The 23,396-nt window shown below is 33.8% G+C and overlaps 1 protein-coding gene across 1 annotated transcript in view; it reads left to right on the forward strand.

Annotated features, from left to right (window-relative positions):
• Positions 1 to 254: 254 nt before the first annotated feature.
• slc38a3a (solute carrier family 38 member 3a) overlaps positions 255 to 23,396 on the forward strand; it is a 55,030-nt gene continuing 31,888 nt past the window's right edge. Inside the window, 1 exon segment of the mRNA NM_001098765.1 lies at positions 255 to 305. The gene's annotated coding sequence lies outside the window, so the exon portion shown is untranslated.

Here is a 23,396-nt window from a genome sequence, read left to right on the forward strand (position 1 = left end):
TTCCAAAGAGAGCGTCGCGTCCAGTGTGTGACGAAGATGCCACTGAATGAGCTCATTGGTTGTGGCTCGGTCTAGACAATCGGAGGCGGGGAAACTGAAGAGTCGTTACAGCCCACTTTAAAAACCCGTCAAAACCGACTCACGGGCTCCAAGTCAATGAGAATAACGGCAGTAATTCATAGAAGACGGTCCTCACATCCCCATCCTCAAGTTTTTTGTGGTGTTATATGGTTTCTCTGAGGTAAACTACGAGGAGAGCTTCATCTGAAGGACATTTCTCAGCAATTCACCATCATATCTGACCGGTAAGACATATAACGTTATGAATATTATGGTTTTTGTCAGTCGAATTCTTTACATCTTCACAGACGTGATACGTGTCATCGTTTTCTATATTTTTAGCTCGTTGTGACCCACATTTTAGTCTTTGTCTTGGAACAATGACATTATTATTCGTCAAACTGCACGTGTAAAAACTGTTGCCCCTGTGAGGAACACTTGGATGTATTTCTAAATATACATTTTATTTCACGTCCGTTCATTCATTGTGTGGTCTATTTGAATATCGATGTGTAAATACTTTCTGTCGCTTAGTAACAGGAGAAACTTTCTTGTCTTTTAATGGCTGTGTATCAAATCCTCGCGCGCTGCCTTGTTAGACAGCAATTGTGTGCATCCTTGGTGCGCGTGAAGATGTCGAAACTAAATCATAATCTGCTCAACTGGCTTTGACTGAGACCCAGAAATTATATCTATGTTTTAGAAGAGCCCACAAAGGCTTGTGAGAGAATGACAAATTATGAAATGTCAAGGTGTTGTAACGGTTTGCTCGTAAAGAAAAAAAACGCCTCATTAAAAGGTTGATATTGTTGAGGAATTTAGTTAAACGTAGTCTGGTTTGGTTTAATCTGTGCCATGTTTTAAGACGTCTTATTCATTTTTTACAGTATTATTCATTATTTGGTGATATAACCCTGATTTTCATTCTCAATCAATAAAAAAAGTTATTCTGATCTATTGTCATTTTCTGAGTATTAATGAACAGATTTCATGGACTTATTTAATCGAACATGCTTTTTGATTACTTATTATTCATTAAAATAGAGCCAAGAAAAAAATAAAACTTAATAAATAACATTTATTATTCTGGTCTATTGCTATTTTCTGGAACAATGCTGTAAATGACAATATTTTCATTTGATTTTATCAGACTTTTTGTTGAACTAAACAAATATTAACATTTTACACAACCATTCTAAATTCAATAAATGAAGAAAAACGAAGAATAGCCTTTCCAAGTGGCCTCTAAATTGTTTACTTGTTTAATTAGGGATGCTCCGATCAGGATTTTTGCAGCCAGTTTATAGTGAAGTTTTATAGTTTTTAGTCAAGTTTTATAATGCATAAAGCACACACTCTTGTTCAAACTACTTATTTAAAATAAGTTGAATCAACACAATTCTTGAGATTTCATTGGGACAATTACATTTTTATATGTTCAATCCACATAAACTTCTTAGAAGTGTTAAGTTAAATTAATTGATTTGTGTTGGAACAACATAAATGAATTGTGTGGAACCCTGCATTTTTTACAGTGCACATTCCATAAGTACAATACTTAAGTGGAGATCTCTTCTTACCAAAGAGAATAAATTAAGGATGTTGTATATAATCCTCTTATAATCATTTAGATGTGAACATGTCATGGCCAGAAGCAGCGTTACAAAAAATAATAAATAAAACAAATGAAAAAATTTAATTAAAAAGTACAAACAATGCAATTTGGAAATATTACCATTAATGAAAGAAGAAGAAGGAAGAAATTCAACATGTCTCACTAAAAAAAAAAGTTTGAAGCGCATATTTGATGCATAAGAAGTTAAATGCACCTATAAATCCATTAAGTTTTCACTAAAAGGAAAAAGGGACATAAACTAGGGTTGCACGGTTTACTTCGGTAGCACTGCAATACTATGGCTCCAAAATACTGGCGGTGTCACTGTAGTTTGGAAATAGTATTGTCATTACATTTGTGCCAGAAGATAATCAATAGACCACTCTGTTTTACTTTTTTTTTTAACTGTTTGGATACCGGCCAAAGTTTGCTGCTGTCATGACATATCATATGGTGTGATCAATGATCTATTTATTTAATTATTTTATTATTATTGCAATAACCACAAAAGAGTCACAGTATATGCAAAAAAAAGCAGAGAAAGTCTGTACAAAGAATGTGTTTTCAAAAATAAGGAAATTCTTAATTGAATTTATGTATTATGACCGATAAAACATAATATTTCTGACAATTTGCTTTATTTCGTAGATTTGAGTTATGAATTTGGACAGTATCGCAATACTAGTCGGTATCGTGATACTTCAGCTGGTATAGTGTCGTGGCCTGAATTGATGGTATCGTGACAACCTGTTTTTTTAAATAAGTATATTAAAAAAATTCTTTTATTAATTATTCAAGGTAAAAAATTTTTTTTTAAAGTTTTATCTTGAGATCGGCCAGATCAGCGAGTACCGATCAAGAAATTAAATGTGATTATCGGCTGATATCAATCTCTGGCCGATCAATCGGAGCATCTCTAACATAAATCTTTTTTTTTTTCATATTACATTTTTATTATAATGTTTTTAACAAGATTATTTGTATACAAATTATAACCTCCTAGAGCCCGAGTGTCCACGTAGACAGCACATTTTAGCTCTTAAATGGCTATTTAAAATACTATGAATGTTTTATATTTGAATGTTTTGACATACAGTGTCATACTGCAACTTTTATGCAGCATATAATAAGTCCCAAACCCTATTTTTTACTGTTCATGTTTGTACTCTTTGATAGTCAAAGCAAGTTAAAAAAATCTATGTTATATATGCATTAAAAACATTCAGGAAAAAGTCTTTTAGGTAAATTCGGACCACGAGTCCACATATATGGACATAATTTTTCTCTTAACATACATCACAATCTAATTAGGTTTCAATAAGCCCAAATAGCAAAGAGAAATAAAAATGCATGTAAAAAACACCTTGGGCCTTAAGAGGATACATAAACAGAATAATTTTTATTATAAACAAAATAATTACCAAGTCAAGTTCATTATATTGTTTGTAAATTTGTTTAATTATTTACAAAATTATCTTTCAAATATTATATTATATTATATTATATTTATATTATATTTATATTATATTATATTTGCTATTATATTTGCTTTTATATTTGATATTATATTAACAAGTGATTTTATTACTTGTTAATTATTATTATGATTATTATTATTATTAAGATTAATGAATGCTTTAAATCAGTTTAATTCACTAATTTGTTTGTTAGTAATTTGTGTTTTATTGGACAGATTGCTTTTGTTCACAGAACTAGTACATTTATAACTCACCTTCAGGCTCAATGTGAAGACCTACAATACGGCTTCAGTAACGGGTCACTGGGGTATAAATGGACAGGGGTTGCTTGTGTTCCTGTGTGCACCTGTGTCTTTCTGTAGTTTCAACCCAGAGCGTCTGTGCAGCAGATGAGACCTGGCAGAAGTGACCTAGGTGAAGCTGAGATATTCAGTATGGTGTGTTCACTCTATATAGAGCACGTCAGGTGGTTGAGGTGGTAGATTAAGGCACAGAAGGTGCTGTGATTAGTCGAGGAAGAGCGGAAGCACGATTTTCATGTCTCTCTCTTCCCTCTTTCCTCCTTTCATTTCTGTTTAGCTTTACCCAATCGCGGGGTGAGTTAGACAGAGCATAATAATCACATCTTGACTTCAAAAGAATTGATTTCTCTCTAATCCTGTCATTTTGAATGCACCTCCTCTTAGATGTCTCAGACTTACTCTTTTTGCCTCCCAGACAGTTCTCTGAAGTAATATTTTACCAGTTGAATACAGGTGAAAACATAAAGTGATCTCTAGCCCCTTGTGTATTGCACAATGTGTAAAACACAGACTGAATCACAGATTTACCAAAACAGAATAAGGTTAATGTGGAATTTCATCGAATTTGTCAGATTTTGTATGAAAAAAATAATCAAAAGTAGTGTTGATCAAATCATGATAAAAGGCTAGTGTCTGTTAATAATAATCCACAAAAATTCTAGTGAATGAATGGGTATTATCACATACAGGATGCTTTCTGATGTTCCAGTTTATGAGAACATGAAAAAATACTGTAGCAATTGCAATACTTAGTGTATTTAGCTGAATATATTAGACTATTTACATCTCTTTGTCAATGAATGCTACAACATACAGTAGTATTAACTATTAAACTAACATACTGTAATACATATTGTTGTATACTTTAATTTCTACGGTAGACTGTGGTGTATTGTAGTATAATATACCCTATACTGTAAAAAATTATATGATCGATTAGTCATGAATCATGATACATGTATTTTGTTCATTGTAACCAATTAAACTAGGTTAATCATGTTCTAAATTAATTTACCCATTTATAAGTATAATTTACAAGTTCAATAGACTCAAAAGATTTATTTAGGCAACCAGGATTTTTTTTACAGTGTACTTGTAAAAAAACACAGTTTTGGGTCAACTGTTTATGCTACGATAGTTGTTTTTTTTTATAGCAACTATAGAATTACCACAACAGATTCATTCAAGTAAGATTCAAAGACACTGTAGTATTTGCTATAAATTGCTATAGTATTTGTTCATGTGGGGAACACAAGAACTTGATCCCGCTGCTATGAAAGTCATTTTACTTTACATTTTTGTAATTTACATTACAAGTATTTTACTGTGCATAATGTATATGTATATTTTAATGTAATAAATTATAATGTAATAATAATAATAATACTTTATTTTAAAGGAGACTACTTGAACTATAAATGTATTCTACTCTTTTTAAATTAAACAGTAAAATGCAATTTCAAGGAACAAGTAAAACCTATCTTGTCGAGCTCCAAAAATGTAATTGCCTTAACCTTTGAGCAAATTGATTTTAAACTGAATAGATTGATTTATTTATTTGGACTTGCTTTTTGATTACTGATATTAATCAAGTAAATGGAACTTCGAAAAATTAAAAACATAATGAAGTAATTTGGAAAAAATAAAAAAGGAAAAATAATACAGATAAATACAATAGATCTTTTTTTTTACGTCCTTTGAAATTGACTAAAATGTCACTGGAACAAGCCTTAGGACATTTAGCAAACTAATCAAGAGTTGTTGAAAAGGTGGTTCAATAAGCAATGTCACAACAAAGGTTATTTCTATGTATCTTAAGGCTTTTTTGTATTGAGGGTTAACACTTAAGGGTGTTTTGTATTTGATGCAGAATTGCATTTTGGTGAGATGTGAAGTCACACGTTTCAAGTGATTCTCTGGGACTTAAAACAGGACAAAAATACTAATAAAGAATATCACTTTTTTTTTTTAAAGATGCGATCACATGGTACAAAAAAAGTTATTTCTGAATTTTAGCTTTCGGGAGCTGAGTGAAGAGAAACCTATTGTTTGTAAAATCACAAAAAGTAATGAAGATCAGTACAAAGTAGGCATGGGATGATAAATGTTTTTAAGGTTTACCGCCGTTTGGAAAAGTCAAGGTTTTAAAACCGCCAAAATTTTCTGCCATACCGTTCCTGAGGTATGTGTACGATTTTTTATTTACATATTTTTTGTCGTTGTTTTTTAGGACCACAGCATCTCCCGCAGACAATATATCCAAAGATTTCGTTTTAAATTGTAAAGAAATCTGTGTTTTTGAAACTAATGAAGACAGCAGAAGTCAATAATTCATTTGAATTATTTAGCCTGACATGGTTACTGCTGTAAAATATTTTAAATCCTTCAAAAAATAAAATATATTGTTTTTAAAGGGGAAAAAAGTTTTAGTTTTTTACGCAGACATTTAAAAGAATATATTTTAGAGCAGTAACCAAAAAAACAGTGAAACCGTGATATTTTTATCCAAGGTTATCGTACCGTCAGAATCTTATACCGGCCCATGCCTAGTACAAAGTAATATTTTCAAACTTGAAAACGCTGCTAAAAGAACTCATTGTCTGCTCTCTAGGGAACAGAGTATTGACAGGTTGTTCTCCCTTCCCTCCAAACTATCGATTATATATATATATATATATTTTATGCAAATGTTTTATTTTTTTTAAGTCAAAATGAACATTATTAACAGCATAAAAAGTGGCGGCAAGAGAGTTTGAATGCATGAAGCATAGTTCTATGAATCAAGATGATCTTTTTTTTTTCTTGATGCAGTTTCTATTATTAATTTATTATATTTGTTTAGATAAAAAAAAGTAAAAAAATGTATTGCTCTTACTTTAAATTAATTGGCCATGATTAATATGTACTTACACTGAAATCAATAATTTTTGTGTAAATACATGTTTTACATTGTTCTTATATGATTCCTTAAATACCTGCATGTAATTACATCTGTAATTATTTTCTGTTGACCATCCCTTACACCTTAACCCACCATTAAAGCTACCCATACCACCAAAGCTGTCCCTAAACCTACCCTTATCCCACCTCAAAAACATTATGAACATTATAAGTTCATTGTATTTATTTTTTGATGCAAGTTTACATAGTAGTTAAGGCCACCTGATATAAATCGTAAATTTCCCTCAAAGCTTTAAATCCACAAGTTGCACAACTCTGATTAACACCCCTCATGCATGTTAAAATGAATCCACGTGCGCTGTTCTTGTAACTGCTGGAAATAACACAATAGAGGCGAAAGAGAAAGAGAGGACGACATTAATCACATATACAGTGCAGCTGCTCTGTTATCACTGGTTCTGTTGAAAGCACTTCACATCCCAAGCAGATTGTGAGTGTTGATGTGACAGCTCTCAGTAGGGTCAATTGTGTGTTTGGAGTGAGCTGAACACACACACACACACACATTTACACATGACCTTCATTACTGCTCAGAGTAAGACATCAGTTGTATGAAGCCCTACTTTTTGTTTCACACTGAATTTATGTAAACATTAATAGTAAGCAAGTCTTTATGTGCGTCACTGAGGTTTTAAATTGATCCTCGTTAATTATTAAATGGGGGAGACTAGGGAGTTCTGTAACACACGCTGAGTTGTAATACAATCTGTTTGACAAATTAAAAATGTGCTACATCATGACAACACTTTTATACGTGACCAGCACCCCTCTGAAGGAGAAGTTGAGCAACTGTGACTAAGCAAATCAGATTTCTTTCTTTACAACTTTATTAGCATCATCTGATTTTGAATTAAACTTTTTTCCATATATATATATATATATATATATATATATATATATATATATATATATATATATATATTTCAAATATAACATAACTATTTACTTAAATGCTTAGTGGTTTGAGTTTCAGTTATATTGAACTAGTAAATTTAGTAGTAAAGTTAATTTTCCGTTGGCTTAGTCACTGATTATCAGGGGTCACCACAGCGGAATGAACCGCCAACTAATCCAGCATATGTTCAACGCAACTGATGCCCTTCCAACTGCAACCCAGTACTGGGAAACGTCCATACACTCTTGCATCCGCACGCACACACATACACTACAGGCAGTTTAATTGATTCAATTCACCTATACTGCATGACTTGAACCCGCAACCATAATACCAAATTTGATAAAAAGGTTTTAAACATTGAAAATAATACTGTTTAAAGTACACATGTTGTTAAAACTAACCATATTAATTTTGTTAGCTCATATTGCTGGTTTTGTGGTAAGAAATGTATCTGTGCATGCCATTAAGAGTAATGTTGTTATGTTGTTATATTGTAATCTAAAATTGAAATCTGAAAATGCACTTTCTGATTGTTTCTCAGATTATGTCCGACTGTGGTGTTGGGCGTGGCTAACATACTTAACTACGCCCCTTAAACTGTTTTGACAACAAACAGAAATGGTGAGGAGGTGGTGTCTGTTTGGTTGGAATGACTCTTCTAAAACCTATTTCCTGATCTTTCTGAATGAAAGGCCTACTTTACTACATTCAATCAGCTTGCAGTTGAAAAAACAAACCACACCCACTGTTTTATCATGATATTTAATTTCTCTTGTCAACAAAAAGGTCTGCAACAGAGGTAATTTCGTTGATGAAAAATGATCGTCATAATTTTCGTGACCAACATGTTTCTACCGATGATAAATAAGTGATGATCATGACATATAATAAAGAGTGCATATCTAATTTTGGTCTTCACTGGAAAAGCTATATTCCATATTTTATTGAGACTATTTTATTTCATTTTAAGGTAGAATATTTTGTATAAATAAATGTATACAATATTTAATTAGATTACACTTAAATTAAACCAAATACATTTTAGTCAACTAAATCTACTCAAGATATATAATTAAATTCAGAAGACTAAAATATGCCTAAAACTAAAATTAGATTTTAGTCAAAAAACTAAGACTAAAACTAAATTAAAATTTGCTGTCAAAATTAACACTGGTCCGCAGCTTCCAATTCATGCAGACTTTAAATGTGTCAACCGCCTAAGTGTACAGAAAGTGTTACAACACTGTGATTTTGTGAAAACTGTGAGGTCACAATAATGCATTTTACATTCAGCCAATAAGCATGTATAACTGCATAACAATAGTGAACTGAAGGATTGTTGGTGCATTCTAAATGGGATATATTGCCCTCCGATGGGCACTTTGAAGTAAAAAACAAACATGTTCACAATATTTAAGTATCATTCCAATCAGAGGTGGTCCAACTGCCCATTTCGAAGGGCCCCTAGTACAACTAATTAACAGTTTTGGCGTCCATGCCCCATTCCATGCCCTGATCACTTCGAAGCTGTCCAGAGGGTAAATCCTTCAAAGGGAGTAGGGCATAGGCATGAGCCTTTCGGATGGACCGCGCTAAGTGTGTATGTGTGTAAAATCGTAATACTTCTTTATAAAGTGAAAATGCCATCTACTGGCCTGGCATGAGTAATGCAGCGTTTTTGATTGGTTCCATGTAAACAGGAATTGCTTTGACAGTGTTGTCATCTGTACAGTAAATTAAGTGGGGAGGAAATTGTTTTCAATTTTGAGGTCATCATTGTTGTGAGAACACACCTTAATTATTAATGTTCACTGTAAAGTTTACCACAAGTGCAAATACATGCATGCACTTTATGATGTCATACTGGTGTATTTTTGTGTCATTGTTCAGTTTGAACGCATTTGATAAATTTTAGTAAGGCTTCAGTATTGTTTTTAATCTCATGATGGAGGTGTTTTTGTAAGAAAAGCATTTGAATTGAATGAGTTTTTTCTATCTTTGGCAGATATGTATCAGCGCTGCTTGCAAACCGGCCACTGAGCTTGCTTGTAGATCAGTATCGACACTTAGAGTTGGCAGGGCATCATTGTTGTCCAGCATTCAAATTCAGTCAGAGCAGTTTTTCTGGAATCTAGCCATCTCATTGGCTGCTGACCACTGAGTAGTTGTTGCACTTATATTGAATACATGATTCAGATTCCACAGGAAAAATCAGATTAAGTTAATTTTCTCATGTTTTGAATTAAAGTCATCTGGACTTGTTGCTATATGGGAAGTTTTGGCATATACGGTGATGTCGTTAAATACATAAATACAGAGCAGGGCAGTGGAAAAGAAATAGCTTGCCCCAAAATTAATATCTGTCATTACTTCTCTAAAACTGTAAAGAAAAAAGTAAAATAATAAAGAGTAAACAGTGATAAATGATGTTTATGTACGAACTGTCCCTTTAATCTTATAAATGCTTATACCTTGATCAACATGAAAAAAAAAGTTTCCATAATCTACTACATGTCTTGGGTCATGTGATTGATAACATAATTTTTTTCGACAAGATATAAAATCTTTAATGTAAATAGAATTATTTTACCATTGTTAGTATAATGTTTCACAATGAGCACTTGATTATCATAGTTTAGTTTTTTTGTGGAAAAAATCATATTAAATGTATTAAATAAGATACAATAAGCTTTTGAACAAAACGTTGATTGGTCCATTTCTCAGTCATAACTGAATTACATTGCATTATACGTTTGGCCTTCGTAATATTAAACTAAGCATTTCAATATCTTCTTACAACGACATGTATTATTGAGAAATAGTGACAACTGATATTTAAATGCATTTCATATAAGTGATCTGCAATACTGTTATGTAAAACCTCATTTGTTTATATTACGCTTTACTTTTTGGCCATATAAGTATGAGCAACTGGACCAAATTGCAGATTTTAGGTGGAGCCCCTAAATGTCTGTCTGTCTGTCTGTCTATTTATCTGTTTATTTTCCTGTTTATTCTCTTTCGTACATCTATTCATCCATCCATGCATCCATCCATACATCCACCTACCTACCTACCTACCTATCTAATTTAGGTCATCATTTCTCACAATGAGAATGCTTTAAATGTGCAAATTATTTTACTCTATTATTTTACTCTACTGAAGCTTAATAATGTCATAATGTGTTTGCAAATACTCAGCAAGTATTTTGTCTACAAAATATAGCTATAAATAGATATTTTTAATCAAAGTCTATACTGGATTGTTTAAGTTTTGATCTGTGCGAGCCCATTAACTGTCAATTCACCCAACAGTATTGGGTAAAATATAATAAACATAAAGAAAGTGTATAAGTAATGCAGATGTTTTTGAGAGATAGAAGCAGTTTAAAGCCCATAGTTGCATTCATTGTTGGTGTCATCAATCTGGCAACCCATAGTTGTAGTACCCATTTCAGCCACTAGCTGTCTTGATTACATACTTCATTTTTAATTCACTTCAACTGATTTGAAAAAAAATTTGACTGAATGTGACTCCAATTACAACACGCTTCATTCCTGCCAAGTATGCTGCAAGTCAATGAAACATTGTCTCTCTCTACTCAACCAATAGTGTTATTGTTAAGAGGAAATGAATGCCTCGTTTCCTTTGTCTTTTAGACCCTGATGGTGATTGGGGTCTCTTGACCTCGTCGGTTCAGCTTTGGCTTCTGATTGGCCGTTCGCGTTCATCAGAAAGTGTCAGCAGTATATAGATTTACCATCTGGCCGCGGTGACATCCGTGATGTTTCTCTTCCGAGTCACGTGGTGAGAGCAGAACATCATGAGGGGAAGACAAGAGAGGGTGTCCCTTTGTTTGGGGACACTGGCACAGGATGGCGTTTGATGGGCCGACCTGTAGAAACAATATTCCCTGTTTGGACCAGTGTTGCGTTCTATTGTTGTAGACATGCCAATATGTGGAGGCTTCCCTCATCTGCCGAGCGCCTGATCGACCCAACACTGCCTCAGTGTTCTCCTTTACGCTTCGCAGCACAATCCCTTCCTAACAGCAAAACATGCTCCTACACACTGGAAGTAAGCCGTTGTGTGGAGAAACTTTGCAGAGTAAAAAACAAATACAGTCATAGCCTCTGAACCGAGAGAACTCAAACTAAAACATTGTGCATTCTTGTTTACTGGTGCTGGAAATCCTTAATAAATGCTTGGATTTTCAAGGTGAAAACGTAACTTTCAAGTACGTACGTATCTGAAGACGTAACTGTGTTGGATTTGTAATAATATACACTTCCTGACTAAAGTCTTGCTGCCTATCCTTGTTTTAGGAACAACAATTCATAACTTGACTTCTAGTTGATCATTTGGTATCAGAAGTTGCTTGAAAGGCAAAGGCCTCTAGATTCCGCTTATTTTACCATAATAAAATATGATCAAGCCTTGATTTTTAACTATTTAATTAGGACAGTAAGGTCTAACTTTGCTTAGAAATAATGTCAGTATAAAATATAAAGTCATGTGCAGTGGAAAAAGAATTAAGATTGTGTATGACTCCCATGAGCTTGGTGGACTGCAATGACTCAAATAACTTCTTAATAAAGACATCTAAAATGGCTAAGAAAGCATTCTTGCTGGACTCCCAGTGTTCACCAAGATATTTTAGGTTCATCTTCAATGCCTCCTCCTTCATCTTACCAATAATGTTCATGTCTTGTGACTGGGCTGGCCAGTCCTGGAGCATCTTGACTTTCTTTGCTTTCAGGAGCTTTGATGTGAAGGCTGAAGTATGAGAATTAGTGCTATCCTGCTGAAGAATTTGCCCTCTACAGGCTGTTGATGTTGCCATCCCCTCTGCAGATCTCTTGCACGCCTTCATACTGAATGTAACCTCAAACCATGATTTTTCTTTCACCAAGCTTGACAGTTTTCTATGAGAATCTTGGGTCCAAGTGGGTTCGAATAGGTCTTCTGCAGTATTTGTGATGATTGGGATGCCGTTCTACAGATGATTCATCAGAAAAATCAACCTTCTGTCACTTTTCCAAATGATCAACTAGAAGTCAAGTTATTATTTGTAGCTCTTACAACTGGGATCCATGACAAGACTTTTGTCAGGTAGTATATGTTAATGAATAGGCAATACTAATTAACTTTTTAAAATCAAATAAAACACATTTACTGTAAGATGCAAGTAAACTACATTTTATGGAGTAAATGATTGTAATTTAATGTTGGGATTGGGGCAAACATGCCATCAAATTGTTCTGATAAATATTGCGAAATGAATACAGTTACACAAGATAGTTTGAATAGCACTATTTGACAGTTTTCTGTTGAGCCTAACAGTATTCTGGTGCAGATATTAAATAATCACAATGCAAAAAAGGCTTTTCTTACTTTGCTTTTTTTCATTTCTAGTCAAAATATCTAAAAATTCTTAGATCAAGTTAAAATATTGTTTTGATTTCAATTTCAGAAGAAATGTCAAAATTAAGATTTTTTTTCTTAAAACAAGTACAATTATCTGCCAGTGGGGTAAGTAAAATAATCCTGTTTTCGCTTTAAAGCAATATTTTGGATATTTTAACTACAAACAAGACAAAAATTCAGAAAACCTTCTGTTATTTTATTTTTACTTTTTTTCATAAATCGTATAAATTCCTTATAAATATAGTATTTAAGTACAATTCTGTAGCTCCTGGTCAACTGTAGTTCAGACTCAGAATTGCATATCTTGCGATGTGACAATTGTGCATGTGCACATTGTGATATCAATGCTGAAATGATATATTGTGCAGAAGTATAGTATAGTATAGTATAGTATAGTGTAGTATAGTATAGTGTAGTATAGTATAGCATAGCATAGCATAGCATAGTATAGTATAGTATTCTAACCAATAGCATCTGATATAATGTGATGAAGTATTTATAGTTATATATGTCATGTACTACGCTTGTACAGTTCTGTAAAAATTTCAGAAAGCACTTGTAAAGAAACCTGTACTGAAATTCTAGGCTTTTTTTAAGTGATTGGGACACTTTTAAGCTGGATTGTTCTGGATATTAATTATGAGTGTACTTTTACTTCACTCTTCAAGGCTTCTATCAACTTTTTTTTTATCTTATTACATACAACCTAATATCATTGCAATCTCATATGATATTAAAAAAGCAATAGATACTTATTAAATAGAAAAGTTCCACCAATTTAAAGAAGTGTTAATTGTTTATCTTTGTTTTTGCTTTTAGTTTTTGTAGATAAATTAGTTTGGTTCCACCGTTTTCACCAACATAAAAAAGAATTGTAATTATATTTTTTAGCAGTATCGCCCACTCCTAATTAAAGTGTGCAGTCATGTATTGAAGGATGAAGTGGTTTTGTTTTTCTTCCTTAATGATTACACCCCCAATCCTCTTTTTGTATGTTTAGAGAAAAAACATAATTAAACCTTTGGAAAATAGTTTCAATTTCATGAACCCGTTTCCTGCTGTAAAAATTATATATACAGTTGAAGACAGAATTATTAGCCCCCTTTTGAGTTTTATTTTATTTTTTAAATATTTCTTAAATTATGTTTTACAGAGCAAGGGAATTTTCACAGTATGTCTGATAATATTTTTTTTTCTTTAGAAAGTCTAATTTGTTTCATTTCAGCTAAAATAAAAACAGGTTTTAACTTGTAAAAAAAATACATTTTAGGGCCAAAATTATTAGCCCCTTTAAGCTATATATTTTTTTTCGTTAGTCTACAGAGCAAATCATCATTATACAATAACTTGCCTTATTACCCTAACCTGCCTAGTTAACCTAATTAACCTAGGTAAGCCTTAAATGTCTCTTTAAGCTGTATAGAAAAATATCTAGTAATTATTTACTGTCATTATGGCAAAGATAAAATAAATCAGTTATTATAATTTAGTTATTAAAATTATTATGTTCAGAAATGTGTTGAGAAAATCTCTCTGTTAAACAGAAATTGGGGGAAAAATAAACAGGGTGGCTAATAATTCAGGGGGCTAATAATTCTCACTGCAAATGTGTATTTAAATCTCACTGTCTTTACTTTTCATGCAAAGATTCGAATCAAAATCTTGTAATTTTAGTCTTTTATTGGGCTCAGAACCATAGATATTGATATAGATATATTCATTGACATTGATTATAATAAATGTAATGTACAATAAAAAGTTATTGAATTTATTAGTCTTTAGATAAACTTTAGTAACACTTCAGGGTTTTTACAATGAGTATTTCAAGGATTAAAAGCACAGACAGTGTTTACAGTAACTGTTAAAGAATAAGAAGAGTGTGAAATAAAGAAACTGCAATCTTTTAATTTATTCAGTTTTAGATAATCATCTGTTGTCAATGGCTGTTTTTCCAAACTACATACTGTATGTCAGCATGAAACAAGTTGCAGTAGTCTACACAATTGTGCTGTATATTTCATTTCTTTATTATTAGAATATTTTTATGCTTTACATTTCAAACAGATTCTCAAACTTGTAAAAATGTAGGGCAAGATTTGATTTGATTTGATTTATCTGGTATTGATTGGTAGGATGGTTGAGGTTTGCTTGGTCTCCTGATCTCCTGTGAGTTTTTTCCGCATCATCTGAGAAACAATCACGTTACGAGAGGGAGGGGTCGTTATTCTGAGTAAAGATTAAAAAAAGATGAGCATAGACAAATCTTTTTATAATAAATCCTACAGTGTTGTATTCTGTAACAAAAACAAATCTAAATATTCCATTAAAAATAGAAATTTTCCATTTACAATTTTATAAAAACTAAAATACAAATAAAATATAAAGAATTTGACTTCTATGTTTTCACAGACAGAGAGGTGCTTTGGTTTAGTAATAGTTACTAAATAATTGCCAAAAGATCACAGTCATTGATCAGATGAGATGTGAATTAAATGGATGATTTGGTTGATTGCGTCTTGCTCTCTCATGCTTGTAGTCCATTTTTCGGTGTAGTATTTGTCTTACCTGTGGTTGGTTTTGTGCACGTGTGATCTTAACTCCACTACCTGTGGCGATCTCAGTGTGGGAACCTGAGCAGCCCCGACAGGATGTGGAGCACAGGCCTATAAATAAATCACATTTGCAATGACTCACTCTCCACGCAGCCTCCGGGGAAAGAGACACAGAAAGCGTTGGGGGTGGAAAGAAGAGGGAGTGAAGGAGAGTCGGGGAGGAAAAAGAGGCCAGGCCAAACTCATCATATATGATACGCGGCGCTTGATGCCTGTGACGTCTCCAACCCCTCCTCTGTGACAGCCGAAAGAAAAAAAAAATAAACCTCTTCAGCATGATCTGACAGATTCATTCCCTGCCCGAAGCCTCTTTTTGAGTCAAGAGCGAGAAAGTCTGCCTGGGATGAATGAGATTTGGTTAAATCTCCCTGCTGGGAAGCTGCACTGGGATCATGTGACATAACTCCATGTGATGATCCACCCCTCCTGTAAAGCAAGCACCTGCCTGCATTATTTTTATGCTACATTTGCAATCGCATGGCCCAAATTGGTTTTTGTGTATATAGCGCACATAGTAATCTGATATAGAATAAAATATGCAACTTACATGATTTGGATTTTACATATGTAAAATATGACATATGTGCAACATATATTTGAAATAATGCAAAATGGGCATTTTTATATATTTTTTTTCAAATATCAACGTCACACAGACATACACTCGACAGCCACTTTATTAGGTACACTTGTCCATCTGCTGTCCAACGATCTACTGCAGATTAAACGGGGCATCAGAATAAAGAAAAAAGGTGATTTAAGTTACTTTAAAGGTGGCATGGTTGTTGGTGCAAGACGGGCTAGTCTGAGTATTTCAGAAACTGCTGCTCTACTGGGATTTTCATGCACAACCATCTCTAGGATTTACAGAGAATGGTCAGAAAAAAAGAAAATATCCAGTGAGGGGCAGTTCTGTGGGCGCAAGTGCCTTATTGATGCCAGAGGTCAGAGGAGAATGGCCAGACTGGTTTGAGCTGATAGCAACATTAACTCAAATAACCACTCGTTACAACTGAGGTTTGCAAAAGAGCATCTCTGAACACACAACACGTCAAACCTTGAGGCGGATGGGCTACAGCAGCAGAAGACCACACCGGGTGCCACTCCTGTCAGGTAAAAACAGGAAACTGAGGCTCCAATTCACACAGGCTCACCAAAATTGGACAATAAAAGATTGGAAAAACGTTGCCTGGTCTGATGAGTCTCGATTTCTGCTGCGACATTCGGAGGGTCGGATCAGAATTTGGCGTCATCAACATGAAAGCATGGATCCTTCCTGCCTTATATCAATGGTTCAGGCTGGTGGTGGTGGTGGTGTAATGGTGTGGGGGATATTTTCTTACTAATTGAGCATCGTGTCAACACCCCAGCCTACCTGAGTATTGTTTCTGACCATGTCCATGCCTTTATGACCACAGTGTATCCATCTTCTGATGGCTTCTTCCAGCAGGCTAACACGCCATGTCATAAAGCGCAAATCATCTCAGACTGGTTTCTTGAACATGACTATGAGTTCACTGTCAAATGGCCTTTACAGTCACCAGAACTCAATCCAATAAAGTTCTTTGGGATGTGGTGGGACAGGAGATTCGCATCATGGATGTGCAGCCAACAAATCTGCAGCAACTCCGTGATGCTATCATGTCAATATGGTCCAAAATCTCTGAGAAATATTTCCAGCACTTTGTTAAATCTGTGCCACGAAAAATTAAGGCAGTTCTGAAAGCAAAAGGGGTCCAACAAGGTACTAGTATGGTGTACCTAATAAAGTTGCCAGTATATAAATTATATATATATATATATATATATATATATATATATATATATATATATATATATATATATATATATATATATATATATATATATATAAGAAGTAATTTCAACCATGACGGTATATATGTAAAATCCAAATATGAACTTGTATGTCATAATGTAATATATGTAATTTGCATATAATTTCATGTATCAGATTTCAGTATGGCACAGGACTTTTCAAAATGTTTCTATTTTTATTTAAAAGTGCTGTTTTCTTTGTATTTTGTAGAATTTTGAATAATCCCAAAATTACGTGTCACACCTTGCAAGATAATAAGCCGCTCAGTTTTCAGCATTAACAATAATACCACATTTTCTGGGGGGTTGTGTGACACACAATACTGGAGTCATAATTTAGTAATGCTAAAAATGTGGCTCTGTCAACATTGGAATAAATTACATTTAACTCTGTATAACCCTAACTAAAAATTAAGAAAATTATTAAAAACAAATATAATAATAATAATGCATTTCTGAGAGACTTAAGCAACATATTTGCCATCTTACCAACCCTAAATTCTTGAACAGTTGTGTATATTTTCAAGTCATTTTTTCAGATTAAGAGTGGGGCAAAGGCTTGACAGTTGACATCTAAATTGGTGTGTTTGGAATTAATCTGTCACACAGATCTCATTAATCACAGTCCTCAAATCCTCTCCATGATGAAGCAAAATGAGGAGTGAAGTGTGGTACAAATGAAGACAAGCACTGTGATCAGCATAAGCCCAAGTGATGACAGCGGACACTTTAATGGTTTTGATTTGTAATGCAGTTTGACATCATGAATTTCGTTTGACATCTGTTATCCAAGCCTACTGTATGCAGGGGCCGTTATGAACAAATCATATTATGGATTTAATTTGAATATCCTAAAATAACATCAGCAGCGCTATTTAACACCTTAAGTCCAATTCACAGTGCAAGTCATTTTGTCGCTGCATGTTACTCGTCTCTGGTGGGTTTTCATATTCTGTAGCTCTAATGAAGCACATCAGTTACCATTTACTCACCTTTACTTGTTCCAAATCTGTTTGACTTTCTTTCTACAAAAGAAGATATTTTGAAAAAAGCTTTAAACCATTGATTTCCATGTTTGTTTTTCATAATATGCAAGTCAGTGGCTTTTCAGCTTTTCTCAAAAAATATATATATTAGTGTTCAATGTAATAAAAAACTCATAAATGTTTGGAACCACTTGAGTGTGAGTAAATGAGTAAGTGAGTAAGTGAGTAAGTGAGTAAAAGTGAGTGAATTTTCATTTCACTGTTCCTTTAACCGCTCATTCAATTATATAAACATACAATGAACCATCACTGAGATTGCAGACTTTATGTATTATTTTTTATATATAGGCATGTGTTTACAGAAAAATCAGAGAACACTGAAATTATACATAGCATAAATTCCCTGTCGGCGCTCAAAGCAGGTGAAGTGTGAGCTGCAATGGCACAAGCTGTGTCCCAGTTCAATTACTGCATCTTTTGTGTAATGTGGACTTCAAAGGTATGGCCTTGGCAGTGGAACCAATGCCAAACCAAGCTTTGTTCAATAGGACAGTCTAGCCAACAATGAAACAAATATTTCTGCAAAATGTTGCAAACAATTTATATGGGCTGAATTTAAACAAACAAATAAAAATTTTTAATATTCAACTTAATTTATTTGTTTAAATTCAGCCAAATAAATTGTTTACAACCATTATACGTTTTTAAATACAATGAATAATTTTTTTTCAGTGTATAAAGTATTGCTCGAGTCACTTTCTACATTGACAAACAGCAGCAAGTTTAAATTAACCATTTCTGAAAATAAACCAGGTTCCATAAATTCCTATGTTCACTACAATCATTTATGTGTGCAATAAATGATATAAAAGGTTTGCCAAAATTTGAACTTTGTTTTTTAATGTTCGCTTAAAAAAGTTGTTTGCTGTTTGTTCAAACCACTTATTTTAAATTAGCTGAAAGTCTGGAGTTTTTTGGGACAACTTAATTGTTTATGTTCAGTCCACTTAAATTTGTAACTTAGTTCCTTCATGTTGTCCAAACACAAATCGCTAATGTGGAACCCAGCATTGTTTACATTGACTACGTTTACATCGACATCGGTTATCAAATTATTTGCTTTAATCTAATTAGTGGAATAATAAGACCAAGGTGTTTACACGAGTTGCTTTTTGAGTGTTATTTTCATGATCCCGTTTTACATGTTATAGCACATAATTCGATTAACGTCATTGCATCATTTCCTAGGGAGTTTCATGTAATTTCAGGTGTTTCATTTTTAATTTGTCGACTAACTGCAGTTTGGCACTTTCACTTTCATTCACAAACATTTCATGCATGCCCCCCCCATAGGATGCTTCTATGAACTGCTGGAAGAGTGTTGTTTAACTGGAAGTTCATACCGCATGCTGAATGGAAAAAAAAAAACCTACGCATATCACGATGCTGGTGTCTGTGGTCTGCAAAGTGTCTAGCTAGGTGTCTACCCTGTCGTAAAATGCGGCGAAAAGTCCTTCATGATGGTAATAGTTCGATTAAGGTGTTCACATGCCTGTACTGCACTTCAATAATGCGACTAAAATCTGCATACCCCACATGTCTTAATTCAATTTCTCTTTAGTTTGATTATCTTTAATCTGATTGAATTAATAAAAAAATCATTGTTTACATAGTCAACTCTTAATCAGAGTATTGTCTTAATTGCCTTAAAATCGAGTTATTGGTGTAAACGAAATCACTGTTATGAAAATAAACTGAAGCAATAGCAATCATTAACAACAAAGAAGGTTTTAAAAAATGAGAATAGAACTGAATAAGTACACCCGTACATCTAATAATCTAAACACCCTAATCAATCAGTACAAAACAAAATAAAATAAGTACATAAATAAATGTATATAATTTTCGCCTACATGTCTATTACAATCTTAATTCTAAGATGATAAAGAGTTACTAGCTGTTAAGCTGTTAATCGGTTGATTAGTCTAGATCATTTTAGACCAAACTTGAGCGTTTTAAATTTTAGTAACAGTTCTGTTCGGTTAAGTCCTTGTCTGATCTTCTCTAAGTTCATTAAAAACTGTACATGCATGCAAGGGTGGCTAGAGACTCTTCTAATTTAATACACATCTAGCAAGCAATGTATAAAAGAAACTAAATACTGAGCCCCCAAATGAGGAAAGAGCTAGACGGGTCCAGAACACAAGTGACACCTGTCACACTCTGGGTCAATAGTTGGATCAATCAGTACAAGCTTACATTTTAACCAATGTACTCAATGAACTGCTACTGCATACACTGAATAAGGCAATGACATGCACATATAGATGAGGAGTGGACTCTTTCTAAAACTGCCTTTAGTGCATCCTGGTCTGTTTCAATATTAAAGTCCGCAGACCAACTGGTGATCACACTGTCAACAGGGACAAATTGTAAATTGACAAAGTAACTTAAAAATTTGTGCTTGCTTCAAAACAGTATCAACATCGGAAGGATGTAGGACATTTGGAAATTGTGGTCGATTATTTTACAAACAAAATCACTTACTTGTAAGTAAAGTTGGCTTTACATGATTTACATTTAGCGTGTCAGATAATTCCAATGTGCATTTAATATAAAAAAAATAGCTATTCAATGAACCCCTTGATTTCTCCAGTAGTGCGTTGATTTTTTAAAACCTTTTTTAAACACATTGTTTGGGTTGTTAGATATCTGAAAACACTTATATAACACTTCTATTTCAAATTATAATGCAGTATATTTCTAAATAAATGCTTCACAATATATCTTGAGATAGTATGACAAAGCGAGGGATACTTTTGTTTTATACTTCATTGCCCAGGAAATGAAGGATGCATTTGGAAGCCTTTGAAATGAGACGCTATGCTGATGCAATTGATCTTTGAAGGATTCATCCTTGATACTGGAACACAGCTACAGTCTACACTCCTATTGGTTGTTGCTCCCATAATTTGCAGGCTGCACGATATTTCATTTGAGCATCGATATTGCAATGTATGCAATGTCTTCAATAGTCATTCAGTTATAGTTGATCAGAAACTACGGCTCAAAACATATGAGGTTCATAGAGACATTGCAGAATTAAACCATAATACAGTGGAATGTATGACCTGCATGTGTTTCTAAGTGACTGTGTGAGTATTTTAAGAGAGTTTAAAGCATTTTAGTAGTGCAAGGCAAGTTTATTTATGTAGTACATTTCATACACAGTGGCATTTCAAAGTGGTTTACATAAACAGGAATAAATAAGACAAGTATAAATGAAATAGAAACAAAGAATATAAAACACATGAAGACAGCGTAGCGACAGTTTTTTCCATATTCCAAAATAACAGTGTATCATATTTCCTCATTTTGCTCTAGAACTTTCCCATTTTGGTGACCCCCCTTTCAGTACCTATTAATATACTGGACGTCTCCAACAGATTCAAATTTTCACCTAAAAACGAAAAGTTAAGCTTTACAGCTTTAATTACGTGCCCCCCATTTTTCAAGTGCATACCAAAATTTAACAAAGATTAATTAAATTAAGTTATTTACATGATAAAGTCTATGCAATGTTAATTTACATTCGATTATTGCATTTCTGTACACAAATAATGTTAGACTTTCCCCAGAAAGCCATAAAATATGTATTTACATCACTGTAATATTTGATCCATTGTGTTTATGACTGTACTTTGTTCATTATATGTATATAAAATATTTATTATATTTCACTCGACCTATAAAATCATTCCAATTAATCTAATGCAATGATTTGGCAAACAAAGCTATTTAAGTCATCTGGTGAAATTGTCTTTGTATCCTAATATATATCTATAAATCACAGAGAAATCTCAGTGTCATTTTTTTCCAATATCGTGCAGCCCTGATTTGCACAGCATTTGCATGAAGTCATGTCACCACACTGAATATGCCTGGATTTTTTTCACTAACCATTACTTATGCCACCGGATATTGGCAGCTTTCCATTGAAGTATATTAAATCGTGTTACTTTGTTTCTGGAAGTGCTTTGTAGATCCTCATACATGATATTATTATTATTTTCTGAGTCCAGTGGGGCCAAAAAATTGACCAGAATTTCAGCTATGACAATCTTCAACAGTACAAAACCTTCATTTACACAATTAACTGATTTTGTTCTCTTGCACGACATTCAGAAAATTCTGAATACGTGCAGCCTTGTTTATATCTTGTTGATGTATCTGTTCACCTGACAGCCACAGTAAATGTTATCCATACACAGACACACTTCAGTGACAACCTTGGCAGACCGTCTGCTCTTCACACCGGAGGATGCACGGTGTGATGCTAGCGCTATACATCTCTTTTGATCACATGACTGAGTGTGAATGTTCTGGGCTATTTTTGACAGCGAATGGAGAGTCTGCATATTTATCCTGCAGTCAGGCAGGCATGTGATCCGGTTTTAATCCAGTTTAGTCTCTGTGTGATGGCTTTAGAAAATCCAGCAGATTCTGCGCTTGTTTGAATATGTGTGCGTTGGATTGTGTTTAAGGAGCATGACTCATTCTGCAAGAGAAATGCAAGAGATGTGTCAATAGCCCCTTTCACACAGTAATACCAGTAAATATCCGGAAAATTTCCGGAACGACTTTACCGGTATATTCAAAAAAGCGCTGTTCACACAGGTGAGGACGTTACGGAAATTTTCCGGAAAAGAGCATTCACACATCCATTCCAAAATACCGGTAAATTCTGACATCATTTACCACAAATGAGCTTTAAACGGCTGCGCTTGTATTTGTAAACATTTGACTAAATTACAAACTCTGTGGATGATCAATATTGTGAACAACTTTCGCAGGATCACTTTCGCATGTCGAGATGTTCATATTATCTGCGTGTGCAGGCGCTCATATGCGCACGCAAAGCTTGAAGGTAAACAAACAACGGCTTATCATAAGCATCTCATCGATGATTATTTACACAGTTGGCATTAAGAAGAACATACAAACGTAATCTGACTAACTTCTAGCAGCTAAATGTGTCTGGAAATATTCAAAGGCTTTTATCCTCACAAACCGCGCGGACGTAAATGCGTCTGACTGTTGTGATTGGCTAAAGCAGACGTCTCACGTCAGCACGTTCTAGACGTGCACGCGCTTATTACGGGAATCTTCCTTCTGCATTCGCACAGCGCAGCATTCCGGCAAATTGCCGGTAATGTTACA

Source organism: Danio rerio, chromosome 11, assembly GCF_049306965.1.
Source record: "Danio rerio strain Tuebingen ecotype United States chromosome 11, GRCz12tu, whole genome shotgun sequence".
Taxonomy (NCBI): domain Eukaryota; kingdom Metazoa; phylum Chordata; class Actinopteri; order Cypriniformes; family Danionidae; genus Danio; species Danio rerio.